The sequence below is a fragment of the Triticum aestivum genome, chromosome 5B (genome assembly GCF_018294505.1).
Source record: "Triticum aestivum cultivar Chinese Spring chromosome 5B, IWGSC CS RefSeq v2.1, whole genome shotgun sequence".
NCBI lineage: Eukaryota > Viridiplantae > Streptophyta > Magnoliopsida > Poales > Poaceae > Triticum > Triticum aestivum.
In genome coordinates, this window is record NC_057807.1 from 692,603,840 (window position 1) to 692,612,611 (window position 8,772).

Sequence of the window (8,772 nt, forward strand, 5' to 3'; positions counted from 1 at the left end):
TCCTTTTCTGTAAGGTAAAAATTCAAAGTGGTGTTACTCACCTTCTTTGTCCTCGAGCTGCTTCTTGGCATGGCCGAGCTCTTGCTCGGACCGCTCGAGGTCCTGCTTCAAAGCACCAACCTCCGCAGACAGTGCGGCAGAGGTCAGCAGCGCAGCCTGCAAACCCATATTGACATAATTTTTAGCAACACTGCATAAAGCTTTTTTTTAGATCCTCAGTCCGGCTTTTCTTTCCGAACACCGAACTGAGCATCAGGGGCTACTGTCTATGCGGTATTACATTACATATTTTAAACTTCTTACCTCAAAGCCTGTTAGAAGGCTACTGCGTGCTTCGGTCAGCCCGCTCTTGGCGAGCTGAGCCTTCTGAATCACCGCACTCATGATAGTGCGGTGTTCTTCCTCGATGGAAGCGCCTTTGAGCGCCTCCAACAAGTTGTCCAGCACCTCCGGTTGGACAGAGGTCGCCGGCGTCACGGTCTTGCCCTTCTTGTGAAGGGGCCGCCGGCCGGACTCCGGAACCACTGCGGGTTCCGGCGTGGAGTCCGGCGCAAAGTCCGGGAGGCTACCTTGTGGCGCCTTCGGAGCCTCCTCCTGATGGGTCCCTTCTTGGGATCCCACCTCGGCGTCTTCAGCGCCGCGAGGGGTGGAGGCAGTCGAGATGGAGTCTACATCCGACGGAGCCAACGACCCGCTCGATGAAGCGGGGAGATCATCATCGGCCGGACTGCAGGCAGTGTGCGGCATTAGAAGGACACTATGTGACACGAAAAGAAATTATATATCACTCAGGAATCCGGATACTTACGATCTTGCCGGAGGCCTGGCCCTTGAGGGCCACTCTTCGTCGCCCACGTTGGCGTTGGCGGAGCTGTCTGGGGGAATAGTTCTTCCCCTCTTGGACCCTTCGGCCTACCCTGTTGGGGAAGCCTTCCTCTTTCTCTCTCCTTCCTCTGGGAGAGAGTCCTCTTCCTCCTCCTCTTCTTCGGGGGAGGAGTCCGCCTCGGAGCCATCGGACACCTGAAAACTGGACCTCTTTCGAGTACCCGTGGCCACCTTCTTGGCCTTCTTCTCCGGCACCACGTGCGGTGCCGGAATCAGCAGCCCCGCTAGACGGGCGTCTACTGGGTTTTCTGGCATGGGAGCCGGACAGATGATCCTCTCGGCCTTCTTCATCCAGTCCTGTCAGAGGAAAAGGGAGATTGAAACCCACATAGGGTCAAACTATTAAAAACGAGTGTCCCGTAAAGGGGTAGAAGCACTTACCTCGTCAGCTGGACGCTACGAGCGAAATCCGCGATCTTCAGTGGCGGATGCGGGAGCTTTGGCGCCCTTGAACAGCACCCTCCAGGCGCCTTCGTATGTCGTGTCGAAGAGCCCTCTCAATGCCTGGTGCTGTGCCGGATTGAACTCCCACAATTTAAATGCCCGTTCTTGGCATGGGAGAATCCGGCGGATGAGCATGACTTGGACCACATTGACAAGCCTGAGCTTCTTGCTCACCAGCTTCTGGATACAGGCTTGGAGTCCCGTCATCTCCTCCGAATCACCCCATAGCAAGCCCTTATCTTTCCAGGAGGTGAGCTGCGTAGGGATACCAGATCTGAACTCGGGTGCCGCCGCCCACCTAGGGTCACGCGGCTCGGTGATGTAGAACAACCCCGATTGCCACCCCTTGACGGACTCCACGAAGGCCCCTTCGAGCCAGGTGACGTTGGGCATCTTGCCCAACATGGCGCCTCCGCACTCCGCTTGAGTGCCCTTCACCACCTTCGGCTTGACATTGAAGGTCTTGAGCCACAAGCCGAAGTGGGGCTGGATGCAGAGGAAGGCCTCGCACACGACGATAAACGCCGAGATGTTGAGGATGAAGTTTGGCGCCAGATCATGGAAATCCGGGCCATAATAGTACATGAGCCCCCGGACAAAGAGATGCAATGGGAAGCCCAGTCCGCGGAGGAAGTGGGGAAGGAATACAACCCTCTCATGGGGCCTGGGGGTGGGGATGAGCTGCCCCTTGTCGGGCAGCCGGTGCGCGATGTCGCCGGGAAGGTATCCGGCGTTTCGCAGTTTATAACGTGCTCCTCCGTAACGGTGGAGGCAAACCATTTGCCTCCCGCTCCGGACATGGTCGGAGAAGGTCGAGATGAGATGCGCAGACTTGGGCGCTGGAGCTCGAGTGCGCGGAGATGGATAAAAAAAGGAGGAAGAAGGCGTAGGTAAATAAGGGTGGATCCTTATCCCCTTATATATGGGCGGACGAAGACTATGCGTCCCCACCGGCCTGGTAAAACTCGCTTATCTCCCAAGCGCCACCATCAATGGCGCGGTTGGGTTACCCACATGCGTATTGATGAGGATCCCGGAATAAGGGGAAACACGATCTCTTCTTCGACAAGACGTGCCAAGGAAACCGCTTCGCAAAATGCGCTGAGGTGGTATAATAAAAAACGATTCAAGTAAAGGCTTGATAGTGGTGTGACATCATGCCACAAAATACGTCAGCAGATTGAACTTGTGTACATATTATTCTCTCTACGGTGGAATGTGGAATTTATTTTTGCAGAGCCGGACACTATCCTGGTGTTCACAATCTTCTATGAGTTATTCGGAGGAGGAACCCGCCTTGCAATGCCGAACAATATGCGCGCCGGACTCATCATCATTGAAGCCTGGTTCAGGGGCTACTGAGGGAGTCCTGGACTAGGGGGTGTCCGGACAGACGGACTATTATCGTCGGCCGGACTCCAAGATTATGAAGATACAAGATTGAAGACTTCGTCCCGTGTCCGGATGGGACTTTCCTTGGCGTGGAAGGCAAGCTTGGCGACACGGATATGTAGATCTCCTACCATTGTAACCGACTCTGTGTAACCCTAGCCCTCTCCGGTGTCTATATAAACCGGAGGGTTTTAGTCCGTAGGACGAACAACCATTACAACAATCATACCATAGGCTAGCTTCTAGGGTTTAGCCTCCTTGATCTCGTGGTAGATCCACTCTTGTAATACACATCATCAATATTAATCAAGCAGGACGTAGGGTTTTACCTCCATCAAGAGGGCCCGAACCTGGGTAAAACATCGTGTCCCTCGTCTCCTGTTACCATCCGCCTAGACGCACAGTTCGGGACCCCCTACCCGAGATCCGCCGGTTTTGACACCGACACCCGCCAAGTCATTTGAACCGGCACTAATGGGAGCATTAGTGCCGGCTCATATGCCAACCGGTACTAATGTTTCACATATTAGGTCCTTTTTCTACTAGTGCGACTGCATGGAATGGAAATGGAAGAACTATCCATTTGCTTGACAGGGGTTGTACAAAGGCGCCAAAGGCGGTTGCAGTGTGGTACTTGAGGCAGTGGCCACACAGGACCTCTGGATTTGGCACTCTTTCTTTGGGATGCCAGGAACTCACAATGACATCAACGTCCTGCAGTGCTCCCCTGTCTTTGCCAAGCTTGTTGAAGGTCATTCTCCTCCGGTGAACTTCGAGGTCAATGGGCGGCACTACAATAAGGGATACTACCTAGCTGATGGCATCTATCTGAGATGGTCGACATTTGTGAAGGCTATCTCAAACACTGTGCCAGGATGCAAGAAATCCAAATTTGTGAAGGCTCGGGAGTCTTGCAGGAAGGACGTCGAGCGAGCATTTGGTGTGCTCCAATCTCGATTTGCTGTTGTCCGGTACCCTGCTCAGACCTGGTCGAAAGATCAAATGTGGAAGATCATGACTTGATGTGTCATCTTGCACAATATGATCATTGAGAGCGAGCAGGACGAGCCAGTGTTTGACACGGAACCATACTACAGGTAGGGTGCTCTTGCCCAAGTTGATCACCAGCTACCAGCAACCTGGACTACCTACCTCAGTATGGGTCAGGAGATCCGAGACCCACAGGTGCATCAACAACTGTAGCAGGATCTGGTGGAGCACCTATGGAGGATCAAGGGCGACGCCTAGCTCGACGTGTGATGAAATATGACTTTTTATTTGTTGAACTATATAATTTGTATTGAACTATTTGTTACTAAACTATTTGATTTCTATTGATTTTCTATGATGAACTATGTGATAAAAAATATTTATGTTGAAAATTCACGCCGAACCATGCCGAACATGGGCCGATTCGCGCTGATAACGGGCCATTTTTCGCCAAAAGTGGACCGAAAAATGGGCCGACATCGGCGCCTGGGTGCGACGGCTTGGTGCCCAACCGCCCCAGAGCCGATTATGCCGCCGGCTCGCCCCCAGGCGGCGATTTTTATGCCTCCTGGGGGGCCAATGGCTGGAGATGCTCTTAGCTGCAATAATACTAGTAGGCTGCTGAAGCTACGTACCTAGATTGAAACTGTGAGCTGTGAACGATGTAGCTTATCTATTATGCTGATGTATCCTCAGATAATCCATCTCCCGACATTATTGTGATCCTAGTCCTGTAAATTCTAGCAAGTGGGAACACAAAGATTTAGTCGTCGGTTCCGCATCTTCATTTTCCAATTGTTTAACACGGACGGCATGGTGCGTCTCAAATTCTCAGTGCTTGTTGCTTTCTTGGCCCCCCATTCTTCTCTATGTTAAGCATGCATCTCTCCCATGTTGGAAATGGCCAACTAAAATCCCTTTGTCTCCATAGACCATACTCCTTTCTCTTGCTCGCCCTCTTCTCCATACTACACACTCGATCTTCTTCCACCTTCGGAATGTTGGCGCCGCGCCTCCCTTGCCGCGGCCCTCCTCTCCCTCGCCCTCTGCTCGCTGCCCTCTCCGTCGCACGACTCACTGACGAAGAAGACGAAGTTCAGACAAGTTCAGAAAGTGCAGTGGACACAGGTGTTTTCCGGCGCACGAACGCCCCTCTTTACTCCCTCGAGCACGAACTCGAATGTGTCACCCGTTACAACGATCATCCTGTGGCTTTATATCCCCGAGCCAGCGCACTGGGCACGCACCCACGCCTCCACTCGCCCGCGATCTACTCCACGCTCTGCATGCTCTCGCCGTGCCCGCTACGCACTCGCGTGCGCCCGCGTCACGGCGCTGAGCATCAACCAGAGCGACCCGATCGCCCCGCACGGATCGCCAACGGTCCCTACACGCTACCCTGGTGCACGGACACGCCCGTGCACCCAACGCACGCACACACGCACGCCCTATTGCCCAGACCCGACGCGCCCAGCGAGTCCAGTGCGCGCCCATACCCGCGCTCGACGCGCCCGGCTTCGTCGCTGCGGCTTATTCGCCCGTCATTCACGCCCTAAGCAGCCCGGCATCCTCGACGTCGGCGTCCACCATCAGTGCACGCCCGGCGGCCGGCTCCTTCCGCAGCAGGGGGCACTCTCGCTTGAAGTGCCCTCTGACGCCGCACTTGTAGCACTTGCTGCGACGGATGTCCCCGCCGCCTGACGCCGTGCTCCCCGCGCCGTCGTCGTCGTCCTCTCCGCGTGCACCGCCCCGACACCGCTCGCGCGCACGCCACTGCGCCACGGTGAACATCAGCTGCCCGTCGGCGTGCTCGCCTCCCGCCTGATTGCGTCGCCGCAGCCGCTCGTCAAAGGCCTTCAGCCGCCCCAACGCGTCCTCGAACAGCATCGTGCCGACGTCGCAGAACTGCTCGATCCCGGCCACCGCCGTGTACAGACGGTTCGGCACCGAAGTCGAGCAGCTTCTTGACGAGTGCTGCATCCTCCAGTGACGAGCCCAGCGCCGTGTAGCGCTCCCCCATGCCACCCAGCCTCCCGGCGAACGCGTCAAGGGACTCTGACTCCGCCATGCGCAGAAGCTCAAATTCCCCGCAGAGCGTGCCGAGCCGCGCCGCGCGCACGCGGTCCGCGCCCACAAACCTGGCCTTCAAGCTCGCCCACACCTCGGCCACCGTCTCCTTCGACGCCACCTGCAGCAGCAGGTCCTTGGCGAGTGCACCGAGCAGGTAGGCGCGCGCGGGCTTGTCCTTCTTTGCAATGACCGCCGCCGCCGCGTCCTCCGGCACCACCACCGTCTCCCACAGCCCGGCCGCATCAAGGTTCGCCTCCACCTTGATCGACCACGCCGTGTAGTTGTCGCCGGTGAGCAGTGGCACCGGCTGCGGCAACGACCCGCCTGTTCCGCCGGCGTACGGGACGATCGACATCGCCGGCGAACTCCCTCCCCCACGTGGCTCTGATACCAAATGTTGGCGCCGCGCCTCCCTTGCCGCGGCCCTCCTCTCCCTCGCCCTCTGCTCGCTGTCCCTCTCCGTGGCTCGACTCACTGACGAAGAAGAAGAAGTTCAGACAAGTTCAGAAAGTGCAGTGGACACAGGTGTTTTCCGGCGCACGAACGCCCCCCTTTACTCCCTCGAGCACGAACTCGAATGTGTCACCCGTTACAACGATCATCTCGTGGCTTTATATCCCCGAGCCAGCGCACTGGGCACGCACCCACGCCTCCACTCGCCCGCGATCTACTCCACGCTCTGCATGCTCTCGCCGTGCCCGCTACGCACTCGTGTGCGCCCGCGTCACGCGCTGAGCATCAACCAGAGCGACCCGATCGCCCCGCATGGATCGCCAACGGCCCCTACACGCGACCCTGGTGCAGGGACACGCCCGTGCACCCAACGCACGCACACACGCACGCCCTACTGCCCGGACCCGACGCGCCCAGCGAGTCCAGCGCGCGGCCATACCCGCGCTCGACGCGCCCGGCTTCGTCGCCGCGGCTTATTCGCCCGTCACGGAAGGCCCCTATCCAGGTTAGTCTGAGGACTTGAGGTGCATGCTTTGTATGGAGTAGCTAGCAATTAAGGAAAGCTTGGTCGATATATGTTCAGAAAAGCCGTTATAGCTGCTTTCGTTTTCATGGCTTTTCTACAATAATTTGTTCTTGATCTTGCTGTGTTTGTTGACAGTATGGATTTCATATGTTCTTAATTAGCTGGCTGTTTCTCTAGCGACGAAACAAATGAAGAGAACTTTAGTGAGCTAGCTAGGTGTGCTACGCACCTCAGCAAGCAGGTCAATAAGAGATTGCCAATCCCAACATAACAATCCTGCGTGGTCTGAGTTAGTGTTTGTAAAAAGAACAAGGTACATACCAACATGTCTGTTCCTTCTATTGTGAAAGTTATGCATACAACCTTTCAGCTTATTTGAAATGATTTATGTGTTATTAAGCTGATGGGACACGGAGGCTCGTCCTAGCCAGCAAGAGGTATAGGATACCATGGAGAGCAATTTACAGGATACAAATCTGCCGCCAAGGGAGTTTACACTCGAGTTCTTACAGCTTATTACAAATAATTTTTCTGAGGACAGCATAATTGGCGAGGGTGGGTTTGGGGTCGTTTACAAGGTGCGATTATTAATTACATTTTCTAATTTCCTAACCGATCTTTTTCATGTATCCAAGTGCCATATGAACATGAAATGCTTAACAGGGAGTATTGGACAACGGGAAAGAGATTGCTCTGAAGAAGCTCACTCACAAAGGGGTTGATGACAAGGAATTTACAATGAGTTCAATAACATTATTAGGGCCCGTCATCAAAATATTGTGCAATTCGTTGGCTACTGCTATCATCCAGGTAGCTGGATTATGCACAATGGACAATATGTCTTTGCTCATGAGCCAGTAAGAATTCTCTGCTTTGAATATTTGCATGGTGGAAACCTCGAGAGTTACCTTTCTGGTATGAAAAGAAACATTTACCTAATTGACGTCTCTTTCAAAACATTAATTTCAATCTCTCAATTGACGTCTTTTTGAAAACATTAATTTCATGCTTATTTCTACAGATGAGGAGCCATGCAGTCCTGATTGGCAGACATGTTATAAAATAATTAAGGGACTGTGTGAGGGTTTAAATTATCTTCATAACGGGCATATTTACCATCTAGACATAAAGCCCGCAAATATATTGCTGGACACCAACATGATGCCGAAAATTGGAGATTTTGGTATATCAAGAATCTTTCCTTCAACACAAACCATTACCACCGCAACAATGATGGGGACAATGTTAGTTCGTAACTTATAAGAAGCTAGTAGTTCTAATATAACTTTGTTGCAAACTAATTGGATGTGACATCAATGCAGGGGATACATACCACCAGAATTTATCAAAAAACAAGAAATCTCACCAAAATATGACGTGTTCAGTTTGGGTGTCATAATAATAAATATAATGGCAGGACGCCAGAGCTATTATGATTGTGGAATTGTTCCTTCTGAAATGATCATTGAGCATGTAAGATAAAATGTTTCTGATTCATGAATACTTCTCTTTCATAAATTTTTTTTTTTTTTCTTATTCTTGCTCAATACATGTATGTAAGATATCAACATTTTGTTTCAACTTTGCAGGTATGTGATAAATGGCAAAGAAGGCTACATTCAGCAATGTCGCCACAAACATGGCAAGAAGTAATCGAGACTTGCATCAGAATAGCATTCAGATGTGTGGAACATGACCGACAGAAAAGACCACTTATAAGAGAGATTGTTGATGAACTCAATAGAATTGATATTAAAAAAAATGTCACTTACATACGAGGTATTGAAAAATTTGTGATATTTTTACTCTAGCTATCTAGACCTCTGTTCTGAATAATAGAGCCAACAAAGTGAAACCAATTTTTTCTTTAACGTTAGATTTGGTATTAAGATTTTTAGGATGTTTATAAGCTTAGCAACTCCCTCCTGGTTTATAAGGCCCACATGTATTTGAAAATCTAGCAATTTACATGGGCCTTACAAACCTGAAAAGAGAAATAGTAAGTAAGAGCA

The 8,772-nt window shown here is 52.3% G+C and overlaps 1 pseudogene; it reads left to right on the forward strand.

The window, feature by feature from the left end:
• Positions 1-7,209: 7,209 nt before the first annotated feature.
• Positions 7,210-8,772, forward strand: part of LOC123115305 (putative receptor-like protein kinase At4g00960) — a 10,868-nt pseudogene continuing 9,305 nt past the window's right edge.